We start from the raw sequence: 12,742 nt of genomic DNA, 5'->3' as shown, positions 1-12,742 counted from the left end.
GGATGGATGGGTGCATGATGAGAGAGCGGATGAATGTGAGCCTTACACTCACCCTGGGAAGGTAGAGAGGTGTTATTATCCCCACTTACAGGGCTCCGGGCAGCAGCGTGGCACAGACTCTGAGAGCAGAGCAGACCCTTCGTCTCACTCTAGCCCAGGGAACTTTGCTGGGTCACACTAGTGGGGAGAATCACAAAAAAAAGCCAAGCTGTTGAAGTAAATGTGTGAGGTGGGGATTGGGGATGGGGTGCAGGAGAGGAAGCAGGAGGAGGAGCTAGTAACAATCCCTGTTCTAACAGTTTTGCACGCACAAAAAAATAAGTTAATCCTCACAAGTCTATGAGGCATGTACTCTTAAGATTCTGATTTCATAGATGAGAAAATGATGGCACAGAGAGGTTCTGTACCTTGCCCTTGGTCACACAGCTAGAAAGTAGCAGGCAGGATTTGAACCCGGGAAGTCAGGCTCCAGCATCTGTGCTTTTGATTACACACTGCACTGCCTTAGCCAGCAGGAGTCAAAGCACAGAGGCCTCTTTGATTATGCTAAGGAATCCACGATGATCCCACACAGGATGGGGAGACCCTGCAGATTTAAACAGGACAGAGAACTTTTCAGACTGGCCCTTTAGGGGGACCAGCCTGGAGGCCCCATGGAGGGCGGGTTTTAGGGGCAAGGCAGAGAGATGTTAGCAGGCTATTATTGCAACTCGGGTGAGAAGGGCGCAAAGGGAGCTGTTTGGAGACGGTTTGAGAAAAACTGAGAGAAGGTAAACTTGGCAAAATGTGCTGACTGGCAGGAAGTGAAGAGTTGGAAAGAGGGGCTTATGAAGGCAGACTCCCCGACTTCTGGTCAGGTTCTTGGGGGCAGGCTCTACACCAGCCTGGGCACAGAACTCAGGAGAAAGGTCATCAGGAGTGACGAGTTCTGGTTGGGACATGTTGCCTTTGAGGCACTTGTGGGACACCCACTCGGAGCAGTGCAGTGGTTACTTCAGAGCCCTACAGCACTGCTGCCTCAATGTTCCTCTTCCTCCCACCCGCCCGGCCCTGTCCTCCAGCCAACCACTGCCCAGTCCTATCTTCCACTATCACCCGAGTCACCAGCCTGTGGGAAGCCCTAGTGTTCACTCTGGATTCCCAAGGCCCAAGGTTCCCAGGCCCCTCTGTGCAGCAGTCATTTGTCTCCTATGGACAGGCCATTTCCGGCCTGCCCTATAGTGGAAGGGGACTCTTCCACTCTGGTTTCCTCTGCCAGATATGGGAATATTATCTCCATGTGACACGACACGACCTGTGACTCCACCCTTGGTAAGTGAACCAGTACCAAATTGAAGAAGACCCTGTGCCAATCCACACACAAGAGCTGCAAGTCACCCGTCAGGGTTCCCGAAGGGCAGCCCCAGGTCTGCGGTGGGGGAGGGGAGAACTGAAGTGGACAGTGCTTGGGATAGGAGGGGACCCAAAGTGCACAGAAGTGACCTCTCACTGGGGGTCAGGAGACATAGGTGCTAATCCTGGCCCTGCTACTGACTCGCCACGTGACCTCGGGCAACAGACTCACTCACACAGGTCTCTGTGATATCTGGCAGAACTGCATAGCTTCCAGCTGTACGTTTCGGCTCTCACCTTCCTGAAGGGCAGAGTCAGGAGAGGGGATCCCCACAGGGCTACCGAGTGCAGTTCTGGAGGAGGCAAGGGCACTTGGCAGAAAACTCAGCAAGGTGTTTTAGCAACAAGCAGGACAATAGCGGCTTAGCACTGGGAGCTTATTCTGCTCATTTTCCCGTCCGTGTGTCGCACGTGCCAGGGCTGGGTGTCTACGTTTCTGTAAACCTCTGGCTACAACAGCATTCTCAGCAGCTTCAGTCACTTAGATGACGACGGTAATCTGCTTGGGAAGAGCCGGGCCCTGTGGCACCCTGGGGGGCCGCGTTGGGGGCAGCACCTGCGCGCACTCCTGCTTGCCTGCGTCTCTGTGTCCCCTTGCCCATCGTGTGACCTTCAAATGTCCTACAGGCCCATCAACCAGCACCAGGCCATGGGAGGGCTAATGGGTCACTCTCAGCTGAAAGGAATCAAGTTAGACTCTAAGAAATATTGTCTCAGTGTTGCATGGTTGAGTATGGAGGAATGTGGTCTCTCTTTGTCTAAATACCTCATTTTTAAAATGAGATATTTTCTTGTCTGAGGTAGAAGATGAGTGGAGATTTGGCACAAGGGTTTAAAACCTCCAGAACTTTCTGGAAAGGAGTTGAGGGAGGAGGGGACTACACCAAGGCCAGAGGCGAAGAAGACCCCCTAGGAACAGCTCTCCGACTTACAGCTCCTCTGTCCCCCTGGAGGTGATGAATTTGACTATGAATCCTGAGTCCTGGGTGTGGGGCTGTCTGACTACAGGAACCTTTCTGACCCACTGTTTCCTCTTCTGTCACACAGATTTGGGACAATAAAACGTCTCTGACCTGACACTCTCAGCATGTGATATTATTCACCCCTCCCTCCATTTTGAAATCTTCTCCCTCAAATGCCCCAAAGTGGATTTCTTCAGATATTCTTTCTTCCTCAATATGAGTTAGGAATCTTCCATTTGCAGGAAACAAAAAACTCTACCTACCTGCCTTGAACAATGGTTCAGGCAAGGGTTGATGGAGCAGCTCTGGGATGTCACCGTGGGCCAAGTTTCTTTCCATTTCTCACTCTGTCTTCCTCAGCCTAAGGATGGCCCCCCTTGGGGTCCCAGATGGAGGTCACAGGGTCTTAGCCCTACCCGCCTCTTTGTTTACATACTGATAGAAAAAGCTTCTTTGTCCCAGCATGGCCACCAAAAGTTCTGTAATTCTCTGATTAGCCTGAATTAGGACAAATGTCCCTCTAAACCAATCATGGTTGCCGGGGGTGGTGCCATGTGCTCCACCTGGGAGCTGCTGGGTGGTGAAGGGGAGTGACTACTGGGGAGGCCCCGACACACACCCTTCCCCTTCGGGTCCCTGGCCCTGCCCCGCCTCAGCCTCTCTCCACATTGCTCTCCTGGCATCCACACTCCTCACAGCTTCGCGATCGCGTCCTCATGTCTGAGTCCCTCCTTTTCTATGTCTTAAGCCCTGACTCTTTTCCAGCATCTTACCCGGGATCTTGATGTAGTCACAGAGCATTTCTACTTGATGTCTTTAAATTCATCCTCATATAAAAAGAATTAGTCATCTAACGTTACCCCTCTCACAAGACACACACCAGTGAACCCTCCGGTTAGCCTCAGTTAGGGCTAGTGCCTCTCCTTTGCCACCGCATCACATCAGGCCCAATAACCTGGCTGTTCTGTCAGAACTCGTGCCCTCTCCATTGTGTCTGCAGCCGCCTTAAACCTGGACCATAGAAACACCCTGCTTTGCTTTCTTCCCAATGACGCGGTCTCCTCATCGTTTTCATATTGACCTTCCCAAGGGCGTGAAACACCATTGCTTCCTGTCACATCCGTCCTCAAAAAGCCTTCGATGTCTCTCCCTATTGCCCACATGACCAAATCCCCCTCCCTGAGCCTGGCATTCGAGGCGCCTTGTGAAGCAGCCTCCTTTAATTTTATGAGCTCCCATTTTGCCCTCCGCTCTGTTACAGACCAAAGAGACCATGAGCATTCCTGCCTCTTCACTCTCTTTTCTGTAGATTCCCCAAAGACCATCCTCCCGGCAGCCTTCCCTGACCACTTCTGCCTGGCAACCTCTTTGTCTCTGTCGCATCTGTGTGTCTACGTGCCTGTCTGCCCTTGCGTTCACAACTACATCAAAAGCCTATGGACAGACGGTGGCTGCCCTCAGATAGCCTAGAGGAGTGTGTTCTCAGGAGAAATGAGCTCTTGTGTGTGGAAGCACTTGGAATAGTCTGAGTTCCATGGCGATAGGGGGGTGGTTTGGTGTTTCATAGCCAGGAGGTCAGGGGCAAGGATGCTGAAAGAAGCATAGAAGTGGAGCCTCAGGGAGATGGGGTCTTTAAGGATACTTAAGGACAGCTGCTGGTCAGGCGAGAGCCATACCTGGCAACGGAAGATAGGATACAAGCTACATTCCCAGCCAACCTGCTAAGCAGCTGTGGGACCTAGGAGAAGTCACTTAACCTCTCTGGGCTTTGTTTCCATCACTGGGGTGAGGGGCATTATCCCACCTGCTCTGCCTGCCTCCAGGGTCATTGAAGGATGACTTGAGGTGATGTGCAAACAGACTGGAGAAGGAGTGTGTACCCAGTCACCTGGACTCAGTCTGGCCTGCCTCTGGGGGACAGAGAAAGGGTAGGAAGGAAGCATGCCCTCCCCCAGTCCAGCAGGAAGCTCTGCACCAGTCTGGCCCCCAGCAGGCTGCAGATAGAACAGGAGTTGATCAAAGGCCAAAGTTGTAAACAGCAAGGCGGCACCTCTCCCAAGGAGGTAACCTGCGGACGGACTCCATCTGACACTAAGGTGGCAGCCAGCAGGACCTTCCTGACCTCTAGTGGTCATGGTTAGGATGTGCATGCACTTCCATAACAGCAACAAGGTCTGTGGATTTCAGAATGGCACCCGAAGAACTACGCTATGATACTTGCCATTTTATAGAATTCTCAAAAGTTTTTCAAGGTCTGTGGTAGCATCCCCATCTTACAGATGGAGATCCTCAGGTTTAGAATTTATGGAATTGAACAATTCATAATGGTGGAGCTGGGACTCCAAGGCCAGAAGATGTGTGGAAGGATCTGGGTCCCTTCAAGATTGCCTGGGAAGCTAGCGCAGGGCTGAAAAGATGTAAGTTCATTGTTGGGAGAGTTTTGCCAGGGCAGCTGACTCTGGTAAAGGCCTCTGGAGAGCCCACTCCCTCATTTTGCTCCTTCGAACTTCCTCCAGGCTGCTTCCCCTCCAGCACTAGGAGGTGAATCCTGTGGCCCGGGGCCCTTTTCCTTTAAGGTAAGAGTCTGCAAACTTTTCTGCAAAGAGCCAGAGAGTAAATATTTAAGCTTGTGGGCCGTATGGTCTCTGTTGCAACAACTCAACTCTGCCATTGTAGCAGGAAGCAGTCACAGACAATGCATAAGTGAATGAGTGTAACTGTGTTCCAATAAAACTTTATTTATAAATATTGAGATTTGAATTTCATATAATTTCATGATATCATGAAATACTATTCTTCTTTTGGATTTTTCAACCATTTAAAATGTAAACACCATTCTAAGCTTGCGGGCAGTAAAAAAACAGGTGGACAACCCCTCCTCTAAGATGTTGGAGTGTGTCTCTAGAGTATTCAGACTTCAACTTCTCGGTCTGACAGCTCTTCCTTTGCCACTTGTTCTGTTTCTTCTTCCAGTCCTTTCAATGATGCAAGACCCAAGCTTTCCGTTATCCTCATCTACCTTCTCTCCCCATGAGCACTCATTTGTACAGCTTCCCTAGTCTGACGCAGGGCAGCCCAGATGCACCCCCTTCCCACTACTCCCTCCCCTGTTACAAAGCTTTTGTCCAGCCACCCAAGGCAGCTCAGTAGCCCTTTAGCTAGTCTTACATGCCCTTATCTCTATGTTTCAGAAGTCATTTTCCTTCTCCAAACCCCATGACATGCTCCAGAAAGCATACAGGGGTTGCCGCCACTCCAACCTGGTCTAAATTCTGACTCTGAAAAGAATAAAATAAAATCAAATTAAAATTAATTAATTAATTAACTTGTTAATTAATTGATTAATTCTGGCTCTGGCACCAGCCGGCACGTGATCTTTATCTCGTTCTTCTCCAGGCATTCATTTGGTCCGTGCTTTAGGCTGCATTGTTGGAGAGCAGTGTGGCGCTGTGACATGAGAACTGAGTTAGGAGCCAGGACACCTGGGCTCTGTTTCCAGCTCTGAACTTATGGGAGTTACAGAGTGCTGGGCCGTGAGAACTGTTTGCATCGGGATACACAGACCCAGATCTCAGAAGACATAAAGATTTGGGCAGAGACCTTTTACCACCCCCTCCTCCAAAAAAACCCACCCAACTACGTGAGGTGATGAATCTGTTAACTAAACTTATCGTAGTGATTCTTTCGCAATATATACATATATTGAATCAGCACATTGTGCACCTTACACTTACCCAATGTTATATGTCAGTTAAATCTCTGTAAAAGTGGGGAGAACTCTGGAATAACAAAAGTATGTGTATGGGAATCAACAGGGCTATGGTCACATAGCCCTGGAGAAGACTATGTCACTGAGAGAGGGAATGTGGAGTAAAAGGGAAGAGTCCGACAAAGCACCCGCAGGGCCACTGTTAAGCCTCTGTGGCCAGGAGGTGGCAGCATGGGCCATTAAGGAGTTTCCTGAGGGGCAGGAAAGGACTCAGGAGAGAGAGGCAGCCCTAAACTTTAGATTAGCTCCTCCCTGGGCATCAGTGCCTGGCACCAAGCGTGAGAGGGGCGGGGAGGCGAGCTGAATCAAAGGATATGTGGATTTGGAGATATATATATGCATATGGCTTTTTCCACCTAAAAGCTGACTGGATGGGGATCAAGCAGGTGTTACATTTCTAAGAGCACTGAACTGGGAGCCCAAAGAGTTGCACTCATTTGGGGAGAGGCAGAGGAGCATAGGTTACCCACTCCCAGACTGCCCAGCTTCAAACCCCAGCTCTGCTGTTCACTAGCTATGTGACCTTGGACAAGTTACTTAACCGCTCTGTGTTTCGGTTTCTTCAACTACGAAATCGGGACAATGATAGAGTCTATCACCATAGAGTTGTATGAATATTAGATGAATCGATATGTGAAATGCTCTTAGAACAGTGTGTGGCATATAGAAAGTGCTTAATAAATGTTAGCAACTAATGCTATTATCTTTAAGACACCACACTGAATGGGAAAACTTTCAGGTCCTTCCTTCCCATAAAGAGGCCCCAAGATCTCAACCTAGGACTCAGAATGGTAGCTGTCATGTTAAGCTATTGGAAAAAGGGTCCTTGCAGGAGCATAACATGTCGTCCCACCCCAAAAGCCTCAGGTTTCAGAGGCCGTGACAACATTAGGGTCAGAGGGCACATATCTCCTTACCCTGAGGCCCTTTTTACCTGACTGGGGTCTAATACTTCCCTTTACGAGTCTCCAGGAGGACTTAGAGCTAGAACAGACCCAACTGGGAGGGGTGTGTGTGTGCGTGTGTGTGGTAATGTGTGTGTGTGTGTGAGAGAGAGAGAGAGAGAGAGAAAGTGGGGAGAAGTGGTGGGGGAGGGGTGGCTATCTCTCTCCCCTCCACCACTATTTTGTCTTTGATCCTAAATTCAAATGATGAGATGAAGACCTGTGGGCAGGCATTAGGTGACTCACGTTCCAGTCTTGGCTGTGTGACCTTTAGTGACTTATTTCTCTCTCTGACTTCAGTTTCTCAAGGGTCACTTCTGGCTCTGATATTTCTTGGTCTTTGGGTGATTTCTCTCTGCCAGTCCTGCAGCTCCCCCCGCAAGCTCCTCTTCCACTGTCTTCTCTCTCATCCTACCCCGCCTCACTTCGGCATCCTTGTACAAGGCTCCTAGACCTAGAAATGGGTTAAGTCTTCTTTTGAGAGCGAATGAGAGAAGACAGACAGCCTCCCAGCCTATCAGTTTTCATTTCCCCTGCAGGATGCTTCTCAGGGTTCAGTAGGTGGGCCCAGACTGCCAACTTAGCAAGCGGGTAGGCCCTTGGGAACTGGAGTCTAAAAACAGCAAAGGGGCAGACACTGTAGAGGTCAGATGCCTGGGAGCCGACTGCACGGGAGGGAGGGGATGGCGCCCAGCTTGGCCTCGAGTTCCAGTCCTGGGACATGCAGCGTCAGGAGCGCCTGACCTGGCTATTATTTTCTGACCTCATTGCTCAGAGTCCTGTCTCTACTCCGGCCTGTGCCCTCACCCTTGTTAGGTGGGCAGCGGGTTGACGTTGCTGGGCCTCAATCTGGGAAGTGGTGGGGAGTGAGGGTAGAATGGAGGCTCCCAACCTGGTCAGGCATTTAATATCTAACGGGGCTGGTGGCATCAGAGAGCCCATCCCGAACTACCAGGAGCCAGGGCTCCTGGTTCTTCCCCCGCAAGTGCCTCTCCTCAGAAAGAGCAGGAATATGACCTTCTCCCGCCACTCTGAAGGTGCCAGAAGCTGCATAGAGAGAGATGTGGTTCTGTCTGTCTCTCTCTGATTTCTTATAAGCAACGGCAAGGTGCAGGGTGGATGGGCAGAGAAATTCCTGGGCATAGAAAATCATGAAATAATGAAATGGTGGCTTGTTCCAGAGCGTAGGGCACAGTTAATCCTTTCTGGTCAGGGAACTGAACCGGAACCAATAAGCAGCATTGGCAAGACAATTTGCAGGACCCAATGCAAAATGAAAATGCAGGGCTCCTGTTCAAAAAGTATTCAGAATTTCAAGAAGGCAACAATAAAGCATTAAACCAAGTGTGGGCCTTCTGAATGTAGGGCCTTTCTGAGGTCAGGGCCTTGTGAGACTGCATGATCGGATGCCTGTGGATCTAGCCCCGCCTAGAGCTATCCTTTATTAAGCACCTAGTAGGTGTTAATGCTTTATATGCAATTATCTCGTTTAATTCTTAAACAGCTCTATGAAGTAGGCATGATTAGGTTCTCTTTATGGAAGAGAAAAGCTTATGTGGTTAAACCGCTTGTCCAAGGTCGCATATACTACTGACTGCTGAATCCAGATTCTTCTGAGGCCAGTGCCTGTATTCTTGTCTTGAGTGGTGCTGCCTCTGATCTCTGGTCTCTGAGGGCTGCCAGGAAGCACGGCATCTGAGCACAGGCACTTTTTGGGGTTGTGGCAGAGAATTCTCGCCCCGTTTGACCTGTCCTATGCTGGGTCCCGGGCATGGGGTGGAGGTCTGAAACCACTTTGTCATCCAGGCATTGCAGAAAACACACGTGCTCTGGACTCAGACAGACCTGGACTTGTGTTTAGCTCTAGGAAAGTCACTTGACCTCAGTAAGCCTTCGTTTCCTCATCTGTAAAATGGGATAACGGTATCTGCTTCATGTTATCATGAGGATTAACTGCGATCTATGTAAAGTGCCCGACCCATAACAGGCATCCAGCAGAGGCCATTCTTGTCAGGGAAACACATTGGCTTCCAGCCCCGCCCCACACCAGCTCTCTCTCTTCTTCCGCAAGCCCTACTCCCCACCTGCTCGCTGCCCTCCTTCGAAGCAGCCCAGGTTTGCTCTCTCCCTAGAACTTCTCCTGCAGGCCTGGCAGGTAAGGGAGCTCCCTCCCCCAGGTGACTCTCCCTTAAGTAACTTGACAAGGTACATTGGGTTTCAAGATTTATTGCTAATTTAATGCCAAAGGTGGGGAAATTACCAAGTTTCTAGATTCTTACAGAGTCTCAGTGGGTCTGACTCTTTTCTGAAGTGGCAGCCACTGGCCCTGATGTTCATGTCCCCCCTGCTTTCTGACTTCTTCCTGCAGGAAGGCCTCCTGCCTGTGGAAGCCTCCCACTGGGACCTTCTTGTCTCAAGGGAGGGCTGTGGGTTTCTGACCACTCCTGGCTGAGGTCATTCTACTCAGCTTCACTCTCTCATGGACAGTTTCCTCGGGACAAAGTCCCCTTCTAGCCCCTCCTGGTCCACGCCAGGAAGAAGCAGAGGTAGATGGTTGGGTGGGGGATAACTAAAGTCTGAGAAATCCTCTGGGATCCAAGAAAAGAGAAAATTCTCTCGTTCCCTCCCCTCCCCTCCCTTCCCCCAGAACCCAGCCAACTGCAGCTTCAGGCTGCCTGGGGTGCCGCCTGCCCCTTTGCCCTCTCTCCAGGAGTAAATATTGGATCAGGTTCAGGCACCAGCTGTTTAACTAAGAGCAAACTCGTGGGTTCATGAGTAGCTGAGATCCTGGGGAAGAAATTCTGAGCAGCATTAATGCCCGGGAGGGACCCTAGGCAAGCTCCCTGAGCAGACTGCCTGCCTGGGGTCCAGACTCTGCTCCCTCCCTGCCCCTGCCTGCATCAGGCACTCCCAGCCTGTGAGGCTGGGCTGTCATCTGGAGTAGCTGGTCCCCTGGAATGGGTCTTTCTTGCCGGGCCATTTGGCAAGATGATCTGATTTGGGGCAGCCTGGTATTTTCAGGAATTATACCTGCCCTCACCTGTTCACTCTGGTAAACTTATCATCACTGCCTAGACACTCAAGTGCATTTTTGCCTGGTAGTACCTGACATGTTCAGATGTATTGTGATTGGACGTACCTGTTCATTTGGGTGAAGGATCCCTGGACCTAGATGATCATTCAGGTGTGTCTGAGCTGAGCGGGCCTGGTATCCGTCCCATCTTTCAGACAGGGTGTGTTCCTGGGAGGACCTGGTAATCCAAACCATTCTGGTCCCTGACTCACCCCAGAGAAAAAGGGACTGTGTATATAATCCCCTGCTTCTCCCTCACTCCTCCAGATGCGCCCCCGACCCCATCCCTGGGCCTGTCCAGTTGCTTCTGGTTCTTGACCCCTCCCACCTGCCAGGCCCCACTTCCATCCTTCAGGCCAAGCCTGGCTGCTCTGGAGCCCCAGCCCCTCCCAGGCTGCAGGAAATGGGGAAGCTGGTCTGGAAGGAACACCCAGGGAAATTAGCTATGACTCCAAGGAACAATGGTCCCCAGAGCTGGGTTCACAGGTATGGTGGGAAGGGCTCCCTGCTGGTCCCAACAGGCATAGATCTGGGCCCAGAAACTTACATCCTCCAGGCTGAGGTGGGAGAGAGACAACTTACTGCCCTGGAAACATGTCCCGAGCCTGGCCACGGGCTGCTAAAGAGCTGAGATTTTGAGAGCGGGTGAGAGGAGCACAGACTGCCAGGCATTTCTCTGGGCCGTGCTAACTTCAGAGGCCAGCAGTGTGAGGCATCATTGCCAGGCTCTCCTCACCCCTCCCTCCCTCCCCACACTGGGGAGGCTGGAGAGGCAGCAGGGTTAGCCCCCGCCAATCAGAGCCAGAATAACCACCAGGGGAGAGGGGCAGGAGCCAGAGAAGTTTCTGTACACTTTCTTGACTCTGTCAGCAGAGTTAGTTTCCTGGGCTCTAGCTGGGTGCTGTCCGTCAATCCAGCTGCTCAGTTTTAACATAAAATGTTTTGCAAATGTATGTCAAACAGCATCCATATCTTTTATCCATGTCCTGGTTTCAGAGGCTCTGGCCTCTGTCTCTTCCCCCAGTGAACTTGCCTTCTTATCCATGCTGAATGGTTTTCTCTGTGGCTCTGTCCTTCATCAGGATCCAGCTGCTGGAGCTAGAGCTCAGAGCATCGTATCTTCCAGACCCAAGCTGCTCAGATGAGAACTCTGGAACGGTATGGTGCCTCTACAGGAAATTCTGTTCCTGTACCCCTCCTGACCCTTCTGTGCACCTCCCCGAGCTCCAGGCAGCTGCCTTCTCTCTAATCTCTCTTTGCCTGCTCCATCCTCACTCTGGGCACTGGGTAGCAGCAGTGAGGTCAGATGCAGAAGACCCAGGGCATCTTCTCTATCCTTCAGTTAGTGGTCATGGTTGGCTGGAAACATGTGGGCATCCAGGGCAGGCTCATCACTTGGCACTTCTTCAGCAGGAGATCGTCAAGATTCATTCAAAGTGGATTTGGAAGAGTGGCAAGGGCTTTGTGGGAGTGGGCAGTAAAGAACTGCTGGGCTGGCCTTGGCCCCTCTCGCCTTCTCTATTAGGTTGTGTTCCCCACTCGTGAAAGCAAGAGCTCTGGTGTTTAGCCAACCCCACTGCCTTTTCATGAGAGCAGTCTTGACCATGAGGAGAGCTCACCTGTCCGGTAAGAGGCCTGCCAAATCATTTCTCCTACACATATCTCCTTACATTTCCACCTGCCCCCTAGCCCAGCCCTTACTCAAATTCTGGCTTCAAGGGCCTCTGGGGGCTGTCTCATCCAGCCCCCGACTGCTCCCCCTTCCCCAGCACCTATCCGCATTAGCTCTCATCTAGATGCAAATCAATGGGGTGTGTGTGTGTGTGTGTGTGTGTGTGTGTGTGTGAGGTGGGGGTGTAGATGTTCTCAGACAAACCAGGGGCAAGGACTTCATAACCCTCCTCGTTCTAGGACCTCACTTCCTAAAGTCCAGCTCAGAATCTCCTCTAGAAGCTAGTTTGGCTCACTTGCTCTCTGTCACTCCTGGGCGGTCAGGTAGGGAGAAGGTGCCCTTTCGCTTTCTTTCCTGGTAGACTTCCCAAATCTCCGCCCAAGGTCATGGGAGGGCCCTGGGGCTCCCCACTCAGAACTCACACTTCTCTAGTTTCCCTTCCCCCTAGCAGGCCCCCTTTACTGCATCCCTATCCCCCAAGGAGGGGCAGGTGGGTGCCTTGAAGAGACCAGGGTTTGTATTTAATTATGAAGCAGGCACTTGGCAATGAGGCAGCTCCTAGCAGGGTGTGCAGTGTCTCTTGGCACCCTAGCTAATGAGATAGTGCAGAGCCAGCTGACAGAGGCAGGCTCTGTCATTTATGGTGCCTAATTGCTGTGGAAGCTATTGCTTTTTAATGCGATCAGGAGCAAAAGCCATCTCCTCCTCCTCCTTCTCCTCCTCCTTCTTTTCTTTAATCTGTCCAACTGGGAGAAACGGAGTTCTGGTCTCTCCTAACATGCTGTTCCAAGCTGGACACGCTACTCAATGGCGGAGTGGGGTGGGGGTCCATTCAAATACTCATTACTCCTGAGCGACTTGTTTAGAACAGGGTCCCGATCCACTAGTTGCTTTGGACATGCAGAGAGAAAGTTCAAGGTGCCCTGGCTG

Source organism: Pteropus medius, unplaced genomic scaffold (assembly GCF_902729225.1).
Source record: "Pteropus medius unplaced genomic scaffold, Ma_sr-lr_union100, whole genome shotgun sequence".
In the NCBI taxonomy this organism is placed as follows: domain Eukaryota; kingdom Metazoa; phylum Chordata; class Mammalia; order Chiroptera; family Pteropodidae; genus Pteropus; species Pteropus medius.
Note: the sequence above shows the minus strand (reverse complement) of the source record.